Source organism: Lipophrys pholis, assembly GCF_963383615.2.
Source record: "Lipophrys pholis genome assembly, chromosome: 2".
In the NCBI taxonomy this organism is placed as follows: domain Eukaryota; kingdom Metazoa; phylum Chordata; class Actinopteri; order Blenniiformes; family Blenniidae; genus Lipophrys; species Lipophrys pholis.
The window spans coordinates 1680673-1704480 of NC_137636.1; positions in this window are offsets into that span (position 1 = coordinate 1680673).

Here is a 23808-nt window from a genome sequence, read left to right on the forward strand (position 1 = left end):
GAGAACCGGATCAGATAATCGTCGTAATTATAAATCACAAAGAGCTCATATAGACTTTGCCAAAGGTGTTAATTAAAAATTCAATTTTCACATAACCTATGCGTCCAGAAAAAAGCTAAGTTTATTAAAAGTGCTACTGAGGAGACGATTTCCTAAACTTGAAGGCAAAAAAAAAAGGACTTTGGGGAGAGGTTGTCAGCATGTGAGGACAGACGAGTGCTTTTGTTCTGAAATAAAGAAAATAGAAAAAGCACAGAGGCGGGTTCACTTTTGCTCCGTGTGCCAGAAAGGAGGCAACGCATCAGCAGAGAGGGAGAATCTCATCCAGTCCCCTGGTGAACAGGGCAAAGCAATTAATCTAAGGAGCCCCAGTGTAGCCACATTGCTAAAAACCAGCTGCTGGCAGAAAAGCTAAAACTGGGTAGAAGTACAAGAATCTGCTGCTCAAGTCAGGAAGTTGAACGAGAACACCGACACCCAGTCTAAGGGTTTATATTGTATATATATATATATATATATATATATATCCTCTTCTGTTTTAGGCCTCGTTTGAAATGGAAAACCTTCGTCGAGGCCACAGGAAGTACAAGTTTTAGAAAAACGGCTCCCAAGGTTTTGTCTTTTCTGAAACGAGGCAAAAACGATGCGTTGTTCGTTGAATTATTGTGTAAACAGTCATAAATACTCATTCAGGGCAGGTTAGATTTCATACAATAGAATTTCTATAGCTTCTTTCACAGACGTGCGTCACAAGTTGCTTTATAGCACTAAAAACAGATAAGATCATTAAACACCATAATTAAATAACAGAATTAAAACTATAATCAAACTCGTGTTTGGTTTGTGGGAGAAAACTTCTCGTTCACCCGGAGAACATGAAAATGAGGACGAACACAAATCAATCGAAGTGATGAGAAGATAAAGTGATTTAATTCATCTCAACACTCAAAGAATACAAAAGGATCAAACACAAAAACAATGTGAGGCAGGAAGGAATATAGTGGTTGTGACAAATAAATAAAAGATAAATGAACTACAAGAAAAAAAGACCTGAACGGTCGACATGGGAAAAGAAAAGCCACCAACCAATGACCTGAAGATATTGATGGAGGATGACCTATTTATGTAAAGTGTAGAATTCCATCCATCCATCCGTCCGTCCGTCCGTCCTTCCTTTCGTCCATCCATCCATCCATCCATCCATCCATCCATCCATCCATCCATCCATCCGTCCGTCCTTCCTTTCGTCCATCCATCCATCCATCCATCCATCCATCCATCCGTCCGTCCGTCCTTTCGTCCATCCATCCATCCATCCATCCATCCATCCATCCGTCCGTCCGTCCGTCCTTTCGTCCATCCATCCATCCATCCATCCATCCATCCATCCATCCATCCGTCCGTCCGTCCTTTCGTCCATCCATCCATCCATCCATCCATCCGTCCGTCCGTCCGTCCTTTCGTCCATCCATCCATCCATCCTCCTCCCACAGAGTCCAGACGTGGTCCTGATGGCAGTGGAGAGTTCGGTTCCCCAAATTCGTCTAATTCAGCCCAAAGATGGTTGAAAGATTCTGCCTCCCTGGATGATTGTGACTCCTGCTCTATACGACTTCTGCTTATGAGAAGTATTAATGCCGTCAGTGATGAAGAAGTGAACAGCTTGTACAACGTGAAGACAAAATGTTTTCCCTGTTTATCCTTGGTCGATCCTTGAAGGGGCCCCGAGCTGTCTCTGCTGCACCGGAGGACACCTTTGTTCCGTCTTCATTATCATGTCCTGTGAGGAAAACCCAAAGACAATCACTGATGGGGAAAGAGGCTCTGTGGTCCAGAACCCCAGAAAACACTCCGGTTATCTGCTAATTAAATTCAAAGGAGAAGTTGCCAGATGCCACTTCTGTAGGTTTGGTTTCTTGGTGTTTTGGTTGGACTCCCAGCGTGGAAGGAGCGCCGTCGCTCTGTGTGGCGGCGGCGGCGGCGGGTCATTCAAACTAAAGCCTTGTCACAGTGTCTCTCTGTGTGCAGCAGTTTCATCACCTCGTGCTGCTTTCTCTCCACCGCATGTCAAATCCTCTAAATGAGTCCAGGAAAATGACAATGTGTTCAGTTTCCTCCAGCGACCTGCAGAGTCCCACAGCCCAATCCAATTAAAGCCGTTCGCTCTGAAGCAGGACACGACTGTTTCACTGAGATTTACTCTTTTATTATCACCTCAGTTTGGGAGGAAAACATTTAGGTTACTCCTCAAGAAAACTGTGAATAACTTCAGTGGAGTTCATAGGACTATACTCCAATCAGCCACAACATTATAACCACTGGATGGAGTGAGTAACTGATTATCTCTGGATCGTTGCACCTGTGTGTCAGAAAAAAGGGGTTAAACTTTATGTTTTGAGCCTGTTTGGAGCAATTGTTGATGGCTGGACAGGGTCAGAGCATCTCCTGTGGGGTGTTCTTCATCTGTGAGCCGTTATTAAAAGTGGTCCAAGGGAGGGGAAAGCAGTGAACTGGTGACGGTTTTCTGGCTCATGTGGTCAGAACAGAATACTGTTGCTCACACGGCTGCAGAACGTCATGCTGGCCCCGAGTCAGAACACAGTCAGGGTGGTCCTGGTAACCCATGTTAGCTCATGGGGGTACATCGGGGCATGGTGTTCCAGGATGTCAGACACATTTTGCGGGTGGGGGGTGGGGGGGGGGGGGGGGGGGGGGGGGGTGCTTGTTTTTTTGGGAATGTGGGAGGAAACTGGAGGAAACCCACACACACACCTGGAGAACATGCAAACTCCACACAGGAAGGCCCCGGGCCATATTGAACCCACAACATTCCTGCTGTGAGGCGAGAGCGCTAACCACTGCGCCACCGTGATGTCATGTGGGGAAATGACCACTCCCTCTGGCAGTGGATACCCACTTTGACCCTAACACAGGTAGATGAGCTCTGCCTGCTAAGATCACGAGCAGGCGCCATTGTTTTCTCCTCGTGAACGTTACCGGAAAACAGACGTGGAGTAGGTGTGGTCAGACACAACTCATTAGCATTTAAAGGTACAGACACCTAAACAGCCTGTTCTCAGTAGAGTTCACTAGAGGGACTTTTAGACTGACTGGACTTCAGGACCACTGCTGGATTTAGGGCAAAACACATTGAAGACAATGTTGTTGGTCCTCTGACATCTTTGTGAAATTGTTGAAAAGCTCTGTAACATTGGACCTTTAATGTTTTTCCTTGTTGTGGCGCTGAGTATATATAATGAAAATGTCTATTTTCACAAAACCATCAACTACTATGGAAAATGACTACTATCTTAACATGAATTCTATTGATGCCTTCTGGTGCAAAATACTGTGAAATGTCCCAAAAAAACCAAACTTGCATTATGGATGTTTAGAAAAACGCTTCGAGGCTAAAGCTAGTTCATAGGTAGTATCTTTCATTCTAACTTCAGGGTGTCAGTGTTGTTTTGTGTCAGCTACTTTCTTGTCTTAGAGATTTTTACCATTTACTTGGTGGTTTGTCTGGATAGGAGCCTCTTGTGGGCCAGCTTTGGTCCACGGGCCTAAAGGTTGACACTCCTGCATTATGGGAAGAAGAAAAGTGTTTGCTTAGGCACTGCCGCAACGCCTTCATTTTCTGCCGTTAGTGAGGACGCTGATTTGTTCACCTCCCCCTGTTTCCTTGATAATATACCTTCAAGCACCTCCTCCATTTCTGTACCATTAAATACGCCTGTTGAGAAACACTTCATGTCGTTTCTTTTCCAGCTGAACATTGTCGTGCAGTTCTGCAGGTATTATTAGCCGCGTTTACATTCACGACTGAGCTGTTTGGGCCTCGGTTGGAGCGTAACAAGAAAGCTGAGGCCTTCAGCAGCAATGACCTCAGCATCCAGACATGAGCCCAAACATCTGCCGCTCTAAAAAAAAAAGAAAATCCAGACTGTGAGACAGATAAATGAAGTCGGCACAGAAATCGAGATAATACATCACAGGCAGTCGACTTCAAACCTACGAGAAAAATATCTTGAAAGACGCAGCGAGGAATTTGTTGGGTTTTCATCCCATTGTTTCTTTGACATTTCTTGGACGCTCGTCGTGTCCAATCTGTGCTGGAAGTGCTTCACTTGGATGAAGCTCTTGATGTAATCCAAGAGATTTTGCGCAGCTTTCCACACATTACTGTCTCTTCTTGTCAGTGCAACTCAAACTCATCTGTTGTTACTTGTTTAGTCTGCGTTTTATTACATCAATACCATTTTTTGCATGTGCGGTATGTCCTTTAGCTCGTGGAGATCGTTGTTTGCTTTTTGCATCGCTGTGCAAACATTCCTGGCTTCAGTACCGACACGCTTCTCGTGAAGCCGGGATTCAACCTCACAGTTGTTTGGTTTGGGGTGGAAAAGAACAACAAAAAAACATTTCATGAAGTTTGTTTCAGTCTTTGTTGAAATGCACCATACTGCAAGATTATTGACGTTGGCACACATCCGGATGCAAACAGTAGTGCCAAGTGTCATCACTGTCTGAAAGAGTCCGAGTGCATGTGAGGCTGATGTGAAGAAGAGGCTGGAACTCAATGACAATCTGTGTCCCAAAGTCAGAATTAGAGGAACGTATACGTCTTTGTTTTAAACCTCTGTTAACTCTGGTTTCCTCCTTCAGTCCAGAAAACATCCATGTAAGATTCATTTATATAATGAGGCTCGTATTGCAAGTCAAAGTGCAATGAAATCTGGCCTCAGTTGTCAGTTACAGGAAGCCTGAATGAAGAAATGCATTTGTATAAACATTTGTATTCTAACAAATGGAAAAGTAGTCATCATATTAAACAGGATAAGTAATAATAACATAAGAAAACCTACATTCAGAAGAATCCTCATTGGAAATTAACCTGTATACATTTAATTTGAAAGTGTTTTTCTTATTTTGCAGTGACAAATTTACTTTTTCTTTGAGTTTCTTTTACATAAAGTGAAGTTGATTATGTTTGCCTACGGGTGAGGAAAACACTTCACCTGCTTCCTTCCAGTTTATTTTTTAACAATCACAGAGAAGTTTACTGAATCATTTTTGGTCGAAATCGAATTACTGTCATTGACGCACATGCAAATCTGAACAGTAGTGCCAAATGTAATCACAGGCTGATGTGAATAAAAGTCCTGGCTCGCACTGGGAAACCTCTGTCCCAAATTACGAGTGAGTGATATTTTTCATTTTGTTTATGCATGTTGGTTACAAGAACAGAACCTCTGGCCACATCGGTTCTAAATAATAGAACCTCTCCGTAAAACAAAATGCTTGAAAGTGTGCAGACTGACGTGATTAAAGTGGATGAATAATAGCAGTAATCACTGAAGGAATTCTCAAACGCCCTCCAAATAAAACTTGAACACATTTTGTTTAAATGTTCTTTTCTCGCGGATTTCTGTGGCCGTCGTGATCGAAAACACACTTTTAAACCCGGTTTACATGGAAAATGTTTTGTGTTTACACAACAACCATTTGAAAATGATGTCTGTTCAAACGGAAAGAGCAGATAAGCTGAAAAAGACGTAGTTTTCCTGTAGGGCCACTAGTGGGTGCTGTTTTTTGTTTTTTTTTGTAATAAAACCACGCACACACGTGTCCAGAGAACAATAAGCTATAAACTTTAACAATGGGAGAACACAGACATTAGACAATATGGGAAGCAAACATTGTTGTTGCACATCTACTCGTGCAGAAAGAAACTTTACCACGGACGTGATGCAGGAACGACGGTTCCACCTCGACATAAGATAAGATAAGATATCCCTTTATTTATCTCGCATGTGGAGAAATTTGCAGTGGTACAGCAGGATAGTACAGAGAAAGAAGCACACATAGCAGGAACTAAAAAAAAGCAGATAAGAATACGATATAATACAAAAATACAAAAATATGCACACGACATAGAGACGGAGCCCAAGCATTTTCGAAAAGTTGCATTTTCTCCTGTTTCCATGGAGATGGAGTCAGAGCGTTTAATAAAACTAAATTCTACCTTGGGAACCGTTTTTAAAAAGTTGTTTATAAAAACGTGTGAAGAGATGAACGAAACATTAAATTAGCCATTTTCACTGAATAATTCTGTCACGTAAAAATGGCCTCAGTCGTTTCTTTTCTAACAATTATTTCCTGTGTTGATTTAAAGACCAACTGTTTGTTTTCAGGATCGTTAGCTGCTTGTAATGTAGAAAATCTGTCCACTGCTTCCCGGCAACATGAGAAGTGTTCATCATTTCCTAAGTTTGAGCCTGAATCAGCATTAATGGACGTCACAAGCCGGTGAAGATTAACTCTCCTGCCAGCGACGTCTTCTGAGTAACTGACACATTTCTTGTTTTTCTCTCCTGCTTTTTGCTGGAATCCAACAGAATTATAGTCACTGGCGTACATGCAAATCTGAACAGTTCTGCCAAATGCAATCACTGTCAGGCGCATATATGAGACTGATGTGAGGACGAGTCCTGGCGCTATCTGAAAGTCCATGTCCCACACTGAGAGACGGGGAGGTTTTTTTTAGTTTTTATCGTGGATTTAAATGCAAATGAATGTGAAAGAAATGCAGGTGTCAATCAAGAGGACTCCAAAAGAAGCTCCAGATGTGATGTAATGTGTGCAGTCTCACACATTTTAAATGCAGGAGTGATATCGGTAATAAATAGAGAAAAAGCACAAATTCAAAGCGTGCAGATTGAAAGGAAAGTTGAATAAGTTTCAGGTGTCATAAGCCAAAAAAAGCTTAACTTTCTTACCAGCTTTTGGAGATTTCCAGCCGGAGCAACAAACCGCCCTCCAGAGATTCAGATTCCAGCCGGAGGGATGAACTTACAAACTACTTAGGAACTATTAACCATAATTTCCCAATAAGACGAAGCACTTTTTCAGATTTATTCAGAGGTTTACAAGTCTTTTACATAACACAGTACATTGACCTGAGGAAAGCTCAGTGATTCATGGGATTCTTCACCGCTTTATGCGTGTTGTTATTTCTGTCAATAGATTGGGTTTTTCCTGGTTGGGCCACCTGGTGGCGCTGTGGCGAGCGCTCCCGCTCACAGTGAGAAGGTCCAGGTTGAAATACCTGCCAGGGCCTGTCTGTGTGGCGTTAGATGCATATCTTATATGAACAAACCATTTAGCTTAACTTCTTAAAATATATTTATATTTATACTACCTTCTCATGAGCTTTTATTGTGTTATATTTGTATTACTGATCTTTACCTGGCTGTTGAGACGTCTGTCTGTCTGTCTGTCTGTCTGTCTGTCTGTCTGTCTGTCTGTCTGTCTGTCTGTCTGTCTGTTTACATGGAAACAGCAGAAGTAAACATGCAGTTTACGTTTCGGGCCACTAGTGGTGCTGCTGTGTGTTTTTGAAATGAACTCATAAAGACATCGTAGACGACACGCTTCAAACATTGGCACTGGCACACGGGCTTCTATATGGACAGAAGTTAGATTGTTACTACGGTGACTGTCAAAATAAAACTACCAAGTCCAGGACAATCTGGACCGGGAGTCACGACACTCTGGAGGAAAACTTTGTTGTTATTGTCCATCAACTGTCACATGGGCAGAAGAAGAAAAGTTCAGCGTTTTGGCTTGTTGCTTTTCTGTCTCTGTGTCTTTGTCTTATGAGGGACGGTCCAGCGTGTCCATCGTTAACCGCCTCTCTTCAGTGAGCCATCAGAACCAGTTCATAGGTTTTCTTCCTGTGTCACCTGTGGGCCCGCGGAGTCCGAGTTGTCTTTACATGAACGGTGTTATATTGGTTATACGTTGGAGGAGAGGCTGGAGCACAGCCACATTTCCCACTTGATCAGGGAGGAGGGGGTTTTAGTGAGAGAGTCAGAGGAAAGGCGACACTTTGGACCTTTCTGGGGACAGCGATGAGGTAAGGTAGAGCACAATCCAGTGTTTGTCAGGAAAACCTCTTTCAAGTCCACAAACATCTTCCACCGCTATAAGAAAAGAGAGTGAGATGGTAAAAGAAGGGACCGAGGACGACGTCTCCTTCAGTCATGAAGTCACACGACAAAGGAAATCATAATCAATATATCAGAATAATGAGTGTATGCTCTGGCAGGATGTGTAAGTTTGAATTGTTCTGATCCATATTGTGTTTTATATCGGCTGCAATTGACTGTTTTCTTAATAAAAATAAGGGATCTCCTGTTCACTTCTAAAAATGACTACAGCAGTGAGCCGGTCTTCTGAAGGGTTCTTTAAGAAGAACAGTTCAGATGTAATTTGCTTTAGAAGCTCGAGGTTTAGTTTGACCAGCGTGTGTCGGGCTTTCCTTGCACACAATCAAAACTGACAAGGTTTTGCGATGTTAACTTATTTCTTCCCGCTCTGCAGTTCCATTAACAGTGTTGGTTAAAAGGAGAATTAGTGTTTGAGTTTGCTTTGAGATTAAGGGGAATGATGTGATCCAGGGGTTTAACCAAACCCATTTGAGAATCCTTCTCCAACTCACTTCTCAGGGATCAAAACCAACATTTAGAGTTCTTTCCCCTCCCCCGCCAGCCCAGGCTCTTTTAATGTCTCTTTGAAAGGACCTCTTGTGGAATGACTGTAAGTGAGGAAGGTTGATTCGTTTAGCAGTGATGAGAGAAATTCTCAATTTTTCCTCAATTCAAACACATAATTTTGTTTATTTTCACCAACTTATATTGCTACAAAAACAAGGCTAAAGCTTTATGGGGTTGAATATTTGCCCACAGTGACATTTACTGCTGCTCCCATTAAGAAACCCGTCGCTCGCCTTCCAACAGTGTTAAAGACGTTCACAATTTTAGTGAGTTTGAGCCGACATCAGCATTTTATAGGTGTCATAAGTCAGTAAAGATTAACACTCTGGCCAGTTTTTGAAGATTTACAGCGGTGCGGGCTGAGCAGGCCACTGGCTAAACTCCATTTTTCATCTCCCTCTATAATAATGTTAACTCGGAGGAATATTTGCACGTTGATTAGATCACTCCCCATAAGCGTCCTTTCGACATGCCCGGCTGTAACCTAATGTGTCCAGGAAACGTCTCAGAGGCCCAATTTCACCAGAGGATCTGGAGTCATGCTCCGCTCGTGTGACAAATGGAAAGAGTTGCATATTCGGCAGTTCTTTGGGTCCGATGTAGGGGAGGGAAATGGCAAAAAGCTTTGTTTCATGATGACACCAAAACCACAAACATTCTCCTCATGTTTCAGGTTACCCTGGAAATCTTTGTTTAATCTGTGCAGCGTGTCACTAAACGCACCATCAAGAGTGTTAAAAAAAAAAAAAAAAAAAGGTTTTCTCCTCCTTTTATTATTTCACAACTAATTAAGAGAGCAACACCAGAACACACGAGCACTGAAGAGACGTTCCACCCAGAAAACATCCAAACCCGTACGAGGAGCGAGGAAGAGCGCTCAAATGAAAACCACTGAATGACCCTTCAATAAAAGCAAAGTTAATGCAGTGTGGGCAATCTGGGTACTTCTAAAGGAAAACTCCGAGGAGCTGCAAAACAGATGTTCAGGTTGGTGTTTAATGGTTAATGGCTAAATGCCCAGATGGAAATAAATCAAGAGCGATGCTGGAAATGGCACCGATTAGCATGTCTTTTTTCAATCACACACGGGTCTTATGTAACTATAGAATGGGGGTAATAAAAAAACCCAGCCATGGCTGCTTTGACGATGTACTAAATCCTCCACCTGCACACAGCTGCTGTGGTTCAACGTGTCTTTGCCTTTCAAACACAGCTGTTGCCATGCAGGATGGTGATACTGGTGATAACGGCAGGAAGGACAGACAATGGAAGGACCTTTTGATGAAAGAGCAACAAAAGATGGTAATAAAGACGAACGTGAAGGTTTACAACTTTATGTTTGAATTAAAATGAATGTAATGACGACATGCAGACAGAATAACATACCAGACAATAAAACATCTTTTATGTGTCTGTTGCACAGAGTTACTTAAACTTTTATTGCCTGTCAGTCGTTTAACAATAACATCTTTTACTTAGAAAATACAGGAACTCTTCAACCAAAACTCAATACTTTGTGTGCCAGTAATCATGTTGCTCTGGATGTGCTAAAGCAGAGGCGTCAACTCGTTTCAGTTCAGGAGCAACAAGCAGCCAAACCTCGTCTCGACTGGACGCTAATAATACTTTTGTTTCAGCTGATAAATTACCTTTAATCTACATTATAGAAATTATCGAGAAATTGTATCCCCTGTGAGTAAAAATCAAAACTAATCACAGATAATTAGACCATAGAGGGATGTTTGGTTCCTCCTCCGTCTCCTACAGAAAATGAGAGAGACTAATTCATTACGAACTGATTCCACGTTCAACCTTATTAGTGTTTCCGTATTCACACAATGTCAATTAAAAGACTTTTCCCCAGTTTGCACTGCGACTGTGAATCCTCAGTGCCGAGGAAAGACCTGGAACAAAAGTGCAATAATGATGTTTTCACTCGCAGCGTTGTCGTGTAAACAGGGGTTTTTATTTATGACTTTTTATGAGGACCACAATGGAAATAAGTCTTATTTATGACTTTTTTTTGTCTTCCTCTGGATTTTTACAAGTCATCAAAATGATTAATATACTGTATATATATATATATATATATTTGTATGCACATGTAGAGAATCCAAATACATTCATTCATTCATGCAGCAGTGATTTTAAACCCGTCTCCTTTAAGAAGGTGGTGTTCAAACTGAGGTTCTGTTTAAAGGCCTCCTGTAGGATTTAATGCTGAACAAGGATGTTTTGCTTTTATTTATTTAATTTATTCAATTTATTCAATTTATTTTATTTATTTTATTTATTTTATTTATTTTATTTATTTTATTTATTTTATTTATTTTATTTATTTTATTTGTTTTATTTATTGTGTTTGTTTGTTTGTTTATTTATTTTATTTTTCCGAATGTGTGCAAAACATAAAAATGAGTGAAACCAACCGAATGAATAAAAACCAAAAAGAGACGCTCATCCGATGGGTCATGGAGAGATTACTTGACACACACTCTAATTTGACAATACATGTTACATGTTTGAAAAGGGGGGAGGAAGAAGTATAACTTTTTTAATGCTACCCCCAAATCACACAAAATATATATATTTTTGTTTTATTTCACAGAAAAAAGAAAAAGAAAGAAAAGACGCTGCTGCAGTGAAGAAACAACATTTAATAATCGTTTCCTGCCTGATGTGGTATGAAATGATAGAATAGAATAGAATAGTCCTCCATTGTCACTCTGTAGCAGTGTTAAAACACTGTTGGCAGTAAATAAAAACACACAATGGTAGAAAATACAATACAGCCGAGGTCAAATATAAATATTAAAATATGTACAAGCAAGTCTGGGAGGAGCAAAAGGAAGTATTTAGAAAGTAGTGGAGAAAGAGTGGAGCAGCTGTACAAATTGTTCAGTGCAAAATGATTGATTGTGTTGGGGGGGGGGTTATTGTGTATGTATATATATATATATATATATATATAAAGAGATTAGAGTACATTAAGATATAATGTAGAAGCTCCCGTGGCTCTAAGCACGACTCATTTCATAATAAAGCACTCTTATCAAAACGTGTGAAATCAAAGATTTAAGCTGAAGTTTGTTCTGAAAACATGAAGACGACACTAATAACGTCACCATTGGTGAAACTAGTTACAAGTTAAATAATTCATGAGGATGAAATGAGGTAGAGGAAGGTGACAGGGTGAAAACTGCTTCCCTGCATTTCTCTACATTCTTTTCTCCACATGATTTAACTTCTCGTCTTATAGAGACGTGGGTTTGAGGTTTCCCAGCAGAAATTGGCCTCTAACTGCTCTGCCAAAGGTATAAATACCTGGATTAAGTACTGACTGGATCCAAAACCCCTGATATAGAATCTAGTGGGTGTTGTGAAGAGGAAGATTTGACCCAACAGACCAAAACAACACAGGAAAGATGATCAAGGTACGAAGCTTCAGTAATTGTAGAAACAACAGTCCGACTGCTGTTGATACTCTCCACAAGTCCAACAGCTTTGTTTTAAAATACTTTCTCATTCAGCTCAAGGATATTCAGATTTCTTGAGATGAAGAATTTGTGGGATTTATTGGCTTAAAGTTACAATAATCAAGATTAAAAGTATTAAACATTACACATCTTCTAGTCTGTGTGTAATGAATCAGAGTAAAGCAGGAGCCCCGTGAAATAGTGCCTTTAATAACATTTCAATTTAAACTTTAAAGTTTTTTTTGTCGCAGAGTAATCATGATGGAAATGTCTATATCTTGACAAAACCAAACAATCACTACTGAAAATGACTTCAATCTCATCATGAAGCTCATTTTAATGAAACCTTCTGATGTGGAATGTCCAGAAATCGTCTCTCGCTGATTCATCAGTTTTTACGTCACTGATCAACCTCAGCTCAGGTCTCGGTGGTGTGGACGCAGTGCAGACGACGTTTTGAAAAGTAGAACTACCTTTTAGCTCCTCTGGCCTCCTTGTCACTGACTGTTGGCTCCGGAAGACGACAGGATGTGACTGGACGCTGGACGTCTGTCCTCACAGAGGCCAGTCTGGGACAGGGCAGGTCTGTCCACTGACTCATGAGGGACGGTTGTGTTTGCGGCTTTTCACTGGACCGTGTGACCTCCGCCCCCGAGCCGCTGAGCATGAGCTCATTCGGGAGTTCGACTCCTCCAGGCGGACTAACCAGCTCTCCTGTTTGAAGTCTTCCCGAGGAGCCGCGCTGCAGGTTTTCTTTTCCGATCCGTTTCTGATGCGTCTGTATGTATGAAACACTCGCCTGTGACTGAGGGAGTTCCTGGAACGCCAGAGGTGCTTGGTGACGTGCAGAAGTCTTTACGTAACAGAGTTCTGTGTCAAAGAATTCACAGTTTGGGGGATTTTGAAGAGGCGCTGCTCAGGCCCTGTTTACACGACGTTTCCAAGTGAAGAGACAAACTTTTCATTGCATCTCAGGCGTCCATTCAATCCCAGCCAACGTTGGTGTTTCCTGTTCAGGGGCTCAAACGTCAGGTTCAATAATGACCTCATGCCAAATGCTCATGTGGACTCAGTGCAGCATTTCTGTATGTGGAACCCCGTGGTACCATTATAGGTCCCCCAGTCTGCAAACATTCACGTCATTGTCCTAACCAGGACCCAGAACCGAAGCCACCCAGAACAGACGCTCTGCCAGGTCATGAGACCGGTCTTGTTGGGAGTCTGGAGACTGATATTGAATCCTTGTTTAAGTTTCTTTAAAGCTGTTTTACCATCTTGATTCTGTTGGATTAACACTTTGCCAGCCGAAGCTATTGTACCGTCATGAAGCTGGTTGCTGTCATACTAATGGGAGTTGGGTTGGCAGTGTTCCAAATGTCTGTATTTGAGGTTTTATTAGGCTTGTTAGTGTTGGTGATGATTGTGTTGTTTTGTTTTGGTTGCTTAGTTCATGTAGTTAGTTAGTTGATTTAGTTTAGTTTAATATTTGGACGTTGGCACCAGGTTTTGTGGGTCATGTGGTCCTTCCATGGTGTTTCTATTTGGTGTGTCAAAATAAAAGTCTAGTTTGTTTGCAGTTGATGGGAAGGGAAAAGCTCACTCTCAGTTGTTAATCTTCAGTGTCGCTCGCCACAACATAGGACTGTTGCTGGTGTTGACATTGCTGGTCACGATATGCAATGTCCTGCCTCCCCGACCCTAGTGGTCACGGCGCGTCACTGCAGGCCACGAATCATACCACCATGAGTCATACCACCCCGAGTCATAACACCACGAGTCATAACACCGCGAGTCATACCACCCCGAGTCATACCACCACGAGTCATAACACCGCGAGTCCGGTGTCGGGTAAATGGACTCCCCAAAAGTGAAGAAAGTTTGTGTAAACGGGGCCTCAGTATAACTCTTGGTATCCCCCCCCCCACACACCAACCCCCCCCCCCCCCCCCCCCCCCCCCCCCCCCCCACACACACACACACACACACCAACCGCCCCCCCCCCCCCCCCCCCCCTGGTTAATCCTAGTCTATTTTTCATGTTTTACGCTTTTGCTGTACTTTGGCGTCAATTTTAACTCGGGCCAACATTTCTAATATAATTTAATAAATCTGATATGAATAAATAGATGATTAATCCTCTTCAATATCTCCCGGAACACAGAGAAAGTATCTTATGTTTTACTTCACTCACTTGTGATGTAAAACATCTGTTTTCATACGGTAGCATGCACTGGTTTACATTAGGCATGAGAACACAGCAGATGAGAACCGCCTCAGTGCACAAAAGCTTTAGAACAAAATGATCCTATTTTGGGTCGTTTTAAGGAAAGTAATCTGATTTCAGGGTAAAAAAATAATCACATTCAGTCTATTCTTACTTTCATGAGTCGAAACGGGTCAGTGTAGACCTGAACAGGATGTGTGAGTGTTGAGAAGAAGAAGAAGAAGAAGTGTGGTGGCGGCATTAGCAGTGTCATTCAGAGGCAGACGGCGGCGGCGGCTCGGGGCTGATTCCTGCGGCCTGGCGCTCAGGCGGCCAGTCGGGATCCTCACAGGGTCTCAGCCGCCATTCATGTAGCAGCACGATCCAAAGATTACCGCACCGCTTCCACCGTCCTGCCAGCCACCACACAAATTGCTTACAGCATGTGGAAAGCATGCGCTCACGCTAAAGTGAGCGACCATGTGGCGGCGTTTCAGCAGGCACTCAACAGCTCCATTGTGCTGCGTTTGAATGGAGGTTTTTTTTTAAAACGGCACACGGAGCATAAGCGGCTCCGACTGACCCGTGTGACGTGGCTCAAGTCTTTTCGTGTTGGCTTGATCATATCTGAACTGAAGATTCTGATCCGGGTCCCAGCCGTTCCCAAATAGTCTCTAAGTGGTGGAGAATTCAGCCTAAAGTGACAATTACTCAATTAAACTAGTGTTAACCCAGAAAAAAAAACCAACCCTGTGAGCACCTCATAAAACTTTCCCTTCAAATCGCACCTTAATGACTAATTGTAATTAAGGGATTAAAGTTAATTAGCGGCGCGAGCGCGAGTCTTCTCCTTGTTAAGTGATCGGAGGCGTGACTTTAAGCTCTTTCGCACGGCCTCACACCGTCTGTGACCTTTTCTCCAAGCTAATAAGTGCTGATTGTGTAATTGCATCCGTCCGAACGTCTGCACACGGCAGCAGTGAAAACACGAGCTTCATTAAAGGGCAGTGGCCGGTTCTCTCGGGACTCTGAGCGATAACGTGCCTCCTGCCTTCCCGCCAAACACCGAGTCTATTGACCGCGTGGAGAGTTCGGTCTGCTGATTCCTGCTGTTAATCCTTTCAGCAAACACCTAAATGACCAATAAAGCTCCAATAAAGCTCCAATAAAACTCACTTGTTTTAGTTTCGGTTTTATCAATTGCTTTGCTTGTCTTCAAAATTGTATTTCAGGACGTTGGAATAAATAAAATGTTTATCCTCACTAATACGTGCATGCAGTGATTGTATATCCTGCAGGAAGGGTGCAGTGAAGACAGCTGTGTGCACATTAGGAGGAGGAGACGATTCAAAGTCTCACACAAAGGATTCTCCACATATTTTATCTTTAGTAACTAGTAATTAACTGAACTGCTTTTTAGGAGGCAACTAGTGACTGTAATCGAGTGCAAAATGACTATAAGTTGCACAACACTGCAGGAATGTGTGTGTGAATTAATTTTAATGTGTGTTGGTGTATATGTGCATATGTAAATGTGTAGAGACGTTCTGCTGCTCCGGGTGGAGTGGGAGGATAGAAGGAGCGGGGAGGACAGGGCAGACCGACTGTAGGGAGGGAGTCCAACCCGGGTTCGGGTCGGCGGTACACGAGCAGGAAAACAACGAACATGTTGTCAGAAGGCAGCGGTGCTGTGAAAACAGCTTGAGGAAATAAAAGGCCCCATTTTTTCTTTTTATTTACCATCATTTCCAAACTATAACTACTTTTTTCACTTTGAACCCCGCTGAACAACGACCCGGCCAACTTTGGGATTTTTACAGTTTAAAGAGCTTCCTGGAGCCAAAACGTGGGTGATGCGTTCAGGTGCATCACGTAACTCTGAACCTCCTTAAATTTAGTGGGCGTGGCTTATATTCAGGTGCCTCAACAGTCCGGAGATTTTTGAACATGCCCACTCGGCGCCGTTTGCACAACAACATCATCAAGTGAAAACAGAAAACATTTATCGGGTTCCGTTTTCACAAAACGCAACTTTTGTAAAGTGATCGAATTCCGTCTCCGTAGAAACGGAAGAAAACTGAAGTTTTAAGAAATGCTGCTACTGCACATGCTCTGTAGTACATAGTTCTTCTGCACATGTGCAAGTAGATGGACAATAACGTTATAATAACGATGGCGTCCTCCAGAGTGTCCCGACTCCCAACCGGGACGAAGAGCACACAAAAGAAAAGTAGATATTAATAAATACTCTTGATAATTGTCTTCAATAATAACAAACAATATATATAATTATTACAACTTTTACTACAGTTGGATGAGTAAATTGATCTTTAGCTGGTTACTTGAGGTCACAGTGAGGGGGCTCACGGTTCGAGTCCAGTTGGGGTCTTTCTGTGTAGTTTGTATGTCCTCAGGGTTCTACGGTTCGTTCTCTGGTTGTTCTGACTTCACCGTGGATTTAACAGGCGTTGGTCAACATGATGGGTTTATTCCAGTACAAAGAAGTAAATCAAACAACATTCAGAAGAATGAAAGTCGACGCTCGCTTTGTGTTCTTGGATTAAATTATTAATATTCTCTTACTTTAAGTTTGCAGGCTTATTCCTCCCTGAGACTTTCTGCTAGACTGGACTAATCTGGTCTCCCTGCTTAATGCACAGACACAAGAACCGGAACTGATCCACTTCTTTAGCTTCAGGAACTAAAAAACAAAAACAAGAGCGAGAGAGAAAATCCTCCAGTATTGAACTGTTAGTCTGTTGAACTGTTTGAGAACCATAATGAGGAAACATGATCTTCAGCTGGCTGCAGGAGGTGAGACTCTGAGGCGGGTTTTAAAACCTGCCCACAGACCTGCACTCCTCCTCCGGATGTCAATCCAATGTCAGGGGGAGGATTTAGTTTAGGAAATCAAATGTAAGTTTGAGAACTTGCAGTGATTTGAGTCAATATTTCTGGTTCGGGTATAATTAATTTAGTTGTTTTGGTGGCAACAGTTCAGTAATTTAAAAAAGTGTCTCCAGGCTCGACGAGCACAGACGTTTCCTTCTGCAGTAAAGGTCATGGAGGTTACTCAGTGTACCTCAAGGATGGGAAACTTATTGTGGTATTAAATACTTCATACCTAAATAGATTCCTCCAGTTGTTACCACCTGAACAGAATACTCTGTATTTCCTCATTACACTCTAAAACCTGGTGCTTCACTTCTTTTTAACATTTTTAACTTAAAGATTCAAGGTAAACTTTATATATATATTTAAAGCCATTTTGCACAATACAGGTTCCTGGGCAGGCAGGCAACCTAACTCTTCTTCTGAAAAGGTCATTATAACTGGAGAACAATCCTTAAATATTCACGCTTGATCAATATCTGACCTTCTGCAAAGCTTCTCGTTTTCCCAGTCAAGGCGTCTGATTGGTTCATGTCTTTAATGTCTTACAACAATTAATCAAATCTGTATAAATTCATATAAACCAACAATGTCTGAACACAGAAGCTGTTTCTCATGGAAACGATGCAGGACCGGTTTACTTCTCATGTTCCAGTTCACATGAGAACGGAGCTCTGGGCCTCTGAGGACAACTTTATGAAAATAACTATGAAGACAACTTTATGAAAACAACTTTATGAAAACAACTTTATGAAAATAACTATGAAGACAACTTTATGAAAATAACTTTATGAAAACAACTTTATGAAAACAACTTTATGAAAATAACTTTATGAAAATAACTATGAAGACAACTTTATGAAAATAACTTTATGAAAACAACTTTATGAAAATAACTTTATGAAAACAACTTTATGAAGACAACTTTATGAAAATAACTTTATGAAAACAACTTTATGAAAACAACTTTATGAAAATAACTATGAAGACAACTTTATGAAAATAACTTTATGAAAACAACTTTATGAAAACAACTTTATGAAAATAACTTTATGAAAATAACTATGAAGACAACTTTATGAAAATAACTTTATGAAAACAACTTTATGAAAATAACTTTATGAAAACAACTTTATGAAAAACTTTATGAAAACAACTTTATGAAAACAACTTTATGAAAATAACTTTATGAAGACAACTTTATGAAAATAACTTTATGAAAACAACTTTATGAAAATAACTTTATGAAAACAACTTTATGAAGACAACTTTATGAAAACAACTTTATGAAGACAACTTTATGAAAATAACTTTATGAAAATAACTTTATGAAAACAACTTTATGAAGACAACTTTATGAAAACAACTTTATGAAAACAACTTTATGAAGACAACTTTATGAAAATAACTTTATGAAAATAACTTTATGAAAATAACTTTATGAAAACAACTTTATGAAAATAACTATGGAAACAACTTTATGAAAACAACTTTATGAAAATAACTATGAAAATAACTTTATGGAAACAACTTTATGAAAACAACTTTATGAAAACAACTTTATGAAAATAACTTTATGAAAACAACTTTATGAAAAACTTTATGAAAATAACTTTATGAAAACAACTTTATGAAGACAACTTTATGAAAACAACTTTATGAAGACAACTTTATGAAAATAACTTTATGAAAATAACTTTATGAAGACAACTTTATGAAAAACTTTATGAAAACAACTTTATGAAAACAACTTTATGAAAATAACTTTATGAAAATAACTTTATGAAAACAACTATGAAGACAACTTTATGAAAACAACTATGAAGACAACTTTATGAAAATAACTTTATGAAAACAACTTTATGAAAACAACTTTATGAAAACAACTATGAAGACAACTTTATGAAAATAACTTTATGAAAACAACTATGAAGACAACTTTATGAAAACAACTTTATGAAAACAACTTTATGAAAACAACTTTATGAAAACAACTTTATGAAAACAACTATGAAGACAACTTTATGAAAATAACTTTATGAAAATAACTTTATGAAAATAACTTTATGAAAACAACTTTATGAAAACAACTTTATGAAAATAACTTTATGAAAACAACTTTATGAAAATAACTATGAAGACAACTTTATGAAAATAACTTTATGAAAATAACTTTATGAAAACAACTTTATGAAAACAACTTTATGAAAATAACTTTATGAAAATAACTTTATGAAAACAACTTTATGAAAACAACTTTATGAAAATAACTTTATGAAGACAACTTTATGAAAATAACTTTATGAAAATAACTATGAAGACAACTTTATGAAAACAACTTTATGAAAATAACTTTATGAAAATAACTTTATGAAAACAACTTTATGAAAACAACTTTATGAAAAACTTTATGAATAACTTTATGAAAACAACTTTATGGAAATAACTTTATGAATAACTTTATGAAAACAACTTTATGGAAATAACTTTATGAAAACAACTTTATGAAGACAACTTTATGAAAATAACTTTATGAAAACAACTTTATGGAAATAACTTTATGAAAACAACTTTATGAAGACAACTTTATGAAAACAACTTTATGAAAATAACTTTATGAAAACAACTTTATGAAAACAACTTTATGAAAAACTTTATGAAAACAACTTTATGAAGACAACTTTATGAAAACAACTTTATGAAAAACTTTATGAAAATAACTTTATGAAAATAACTTTATGAAAACAACTTTATGAAAACAACTTTATGAAAACAACTTTATGAAAAACTTTATGAAAATAACTTTATGAAAACAACTTTATGAAGACAACTTTATGAAAACAACTTTATGAAAACAACTTTATGAAGACAACTTTATGAAGACAACTTTATGAAAATAACTATGAAAATAACTTTATGGAAACAACTTTATGAAAATAACTTTATGAAAAACTTTATGAAAATAACTTTATGAAAATAACTTTATGAAAACAACTTTATGAAAATAACTTTATGAAAAACTTTATGAAAATAACTTTATGAAAATAACTTTATGAAAACAACTTTATGAAAACAACTTTATGAAAAACTTTATGAAAATAACTTTATGAAAATAACTTTATGAAAACAACTTTATGAAAATAACTTTATGAAAACAACTTTATGAAGACAACTTTATGAAAACAACTTTATGAAAACAACTTTATGAAAATAACTTTATGAAGACAACTTTATGAAAATAACTTTATGAAAACAACTTTATGAAAATAACTTTATGAAGACAACTTTATGAAAACAACTTTATGAAAACAACTTTATGAAAATAACTTTATGAAGACAACTTTATGAAAATAACTTTATGAAGACAACTTTATGAAAACAACTTTATGAAAACAACTTTATGAAGACAACTTTATGAAGACAACTTTATGAAAATAACTATGAAAATAACTTTATGGAAACAACTTTATGAAAATAACTTTATGAAAAACTTTATGAAAATAACTTTATGAAAATAACTTTATGAAAACAACTTTATGAAAATAACTTTATGAAAAACTTTATGAAAATAACTTTATGAAAATAACTTTATGAAAACAACTTTATGAAAACAACTTTATGAAAAACTTTATGAAAATAACTTTATGAAAATAACTTTATGAAAACAACTTTATGAAAATAACTTTATGAAAACAACTTTATGAAGACAACTTTATGAAAACAACTTTATGAAAACAACTTTATGAAAATAACTTTATGAAGACAACTTTATGAAAATAACTTTATGAAAACAACTTTATGAAAATAACTTTATGAAGACAACTTTATGAAAACAACTTTATGAAAACAACTTTATGAAAATAACTTTATGAAGACAACTTTATGAAAATAACTTTATGAAGACAACTTTATGAAAACAACTTTATGAAAACAACTTTATGAAAATAACTTTATGAAGACAACTTTATGAAAACAACTTTATGAAAATAACTTTATGAAAACAACTTTATGAAGACAACTTTATGAAAACAACTTTATGAAAACTTTATGAAAATAACTTTATGAAGACAACTTTATGAAAACAACTTTATGAAAACAACTTTATGAAAATAACTATGAAAATAACTTTATGAAAACAACTTTATGAAAATAACTTTATGAAAACAACTTTATGAAAACAACTTTATGAAAATAACTTTATGAAGACAACTTTATGAAAATAACTATGAAAATAACTTTATGGAAACAACTTTATGAAAATAACTTTATGAAAATAACTTTATGAAAATAACTTTATGAAAACAACTTTATGAAAAAAACTTTATGAAAAACTTTATGAAAATAACTTTATGAAGACAACTTTATGAAGACAACTTTATGAAGACAACTTTATGAAAACAACTTTATGAAAACAACTTTATGAAAACAACTTTATGAAAATAACTTTATGAAGACAACTTTATGAAAACAACTTTATGAAGACAACTTTATGAAGACAACTTTATGAAAACAACTTTATGAAAACAACTTTATGAAAATAACTTTATGAAGACAACTTTATGAAAACAACTTTATGAAAACAACTTTATGAAAACAACTTTATGAAAACAACTTTATGAAGACAACTTTATGAAGACAACTTTATGAAAACAACTTTATGAAAACAACTTTATGAAAATAACTTTATGAAGACAACTTTATGAAAACAACTTTATGAAAACAACTTTATGAAAACAACTTTATGAAAACAACTTTATGAAAATAACTTTATGAAGACAACTTTATGAAAACAACTTTATGAAAACAACTTTATGAAAACAACTTTATGAAAACAACTTTATGAAAATAACTTTATGAAAACAACTTTATGAAGACAACTTTATGAAAACAACTTTATGAAAATAACTTTATGAAAATAACTTTATGAAGACAACTTTATGAAAACAACTTTATGAAAATAACTTTATGAAAATAACTTTATGAAAACAACTTTATGAAGACAACTTTATGAAGACAACTTTATGAAGACAACTTTATGAAAACAACTTTATGAAAACAACTTTATGAAAACAACTTTATGAAAATAACTTTATGAAAACAACTTTATGAAAACAACTTTATGAAAACAACTTTATGAAAACAACTTTATGAAAACAACTTTATGAAAATAACTTTATGAAAACAACTTTATGAAAATAACTTTATGAAAATAACTTTATGAAAACAACTTTATGAAGACAACTTTATGAAAACAACTTTATGAAAATAACTTTATGAAGACAACTTTATGAAAACAACTTTATGAAAATAACTTTATGAAAATAACTTTATGAAGACAACTTTATGAAAACAACTTTATGAAAATAACTTTATGAAAATAACTTTATGAAAACAACTTTATGAAAGTAACTTTATGAAAATAACTTTATGAAAACAACTTTATGAAAGTAACTTTATGAAAACAACTTTATGAAAACAACTTTATGAAAGTAACTTTATGAAAATAACTTTATGAAAACACTTTTAACAGAAAAACAAAGCATTGAAGTGCTCCCGTGTGAACCAGCCTTAAGTTTGGTCATCACATCAACGACATTATCACAAAGGATGATCTCATACAAGTTGTTGGTGATTGAATTTTGTTGTGTTTTTGTGTTTTAGTTAGTCTGGTTAGTTGGTTGGTTTAGTTTATTGTAGATTATGAACTGCATTTTCCAGTCAGAATATAAGCAGAAGCTTGTCCTCATGTGGAAGTCTCCCATGATATATCGAGTGTCGACGTCTGTAATCCATTAACTTATTGATTGAAGTTGTACTCAGTAATAGATTGAGACTGTAGTGCAGCACAAAACGTCTTTTAAAAAAATCTTTCAAGTAAAAGTACTGAGTTTTAAAAGGACTTCAGTACACACAAAACAACTGGGCAAGTAAATGAAATGCATTACTCTCCACCTCTGGCTCTAACCCACAGCTCTACATCCTGTCTTTGTTCAAATCATCTGACCGGTTTATTTTCTGACATCAGACGTGAAGAACGTTGTCCATCAGGCCTCGACGGTGGGTTCTGGGTAACTCAGTCGGGTCAGAGGAACTCCTGCCTACCGTGACCCACAGCTGTATGAAATGGTAAAGAAATCCCACTGATTGATAGAATTGTAGAAAGAAATAGAAAAGATAGCGACCTCCTCCTCCTCCTCCTCCTCCTCCTCCTCCTCCTCCTCCTCCTTGTTGTTGTTTGTGTGCCTCCATCAAAGCAGCTGTAGTTCCCGATCTGGACTGTGTGGCGGTTGGGAGATTTCCACGCCTGTCCAGTAGGGGAGCTCCGATTCACACCGAGGCCTGAATCCGATTCAGCGAGAGGCTTTTCTGTTGTGTCCGAGCAATTCTACGGTTCCTATCAGCCTCCCAGCACACTGCCAGCCCGATTCACTGTGGGGAAATGAATCATCTCAGTTAAACATCCTGACTCCACTGGGCTCCTTCAAACTGGGATCCTGACTCATCTTTTCATTTTCACCTGATGCATTGTGAAAAACGTCCGTCTGCCCGATGCCTTGAATTAATCCTTTTGTTTGTTAAGATGCTTCTAAACTGTCACATCCAGTCTGGGATTAAATCTGCCAGGACGTGTGGAGTCAGTCTGACAATATGCTTGAAATGATGGAGAATTAATGCCCCG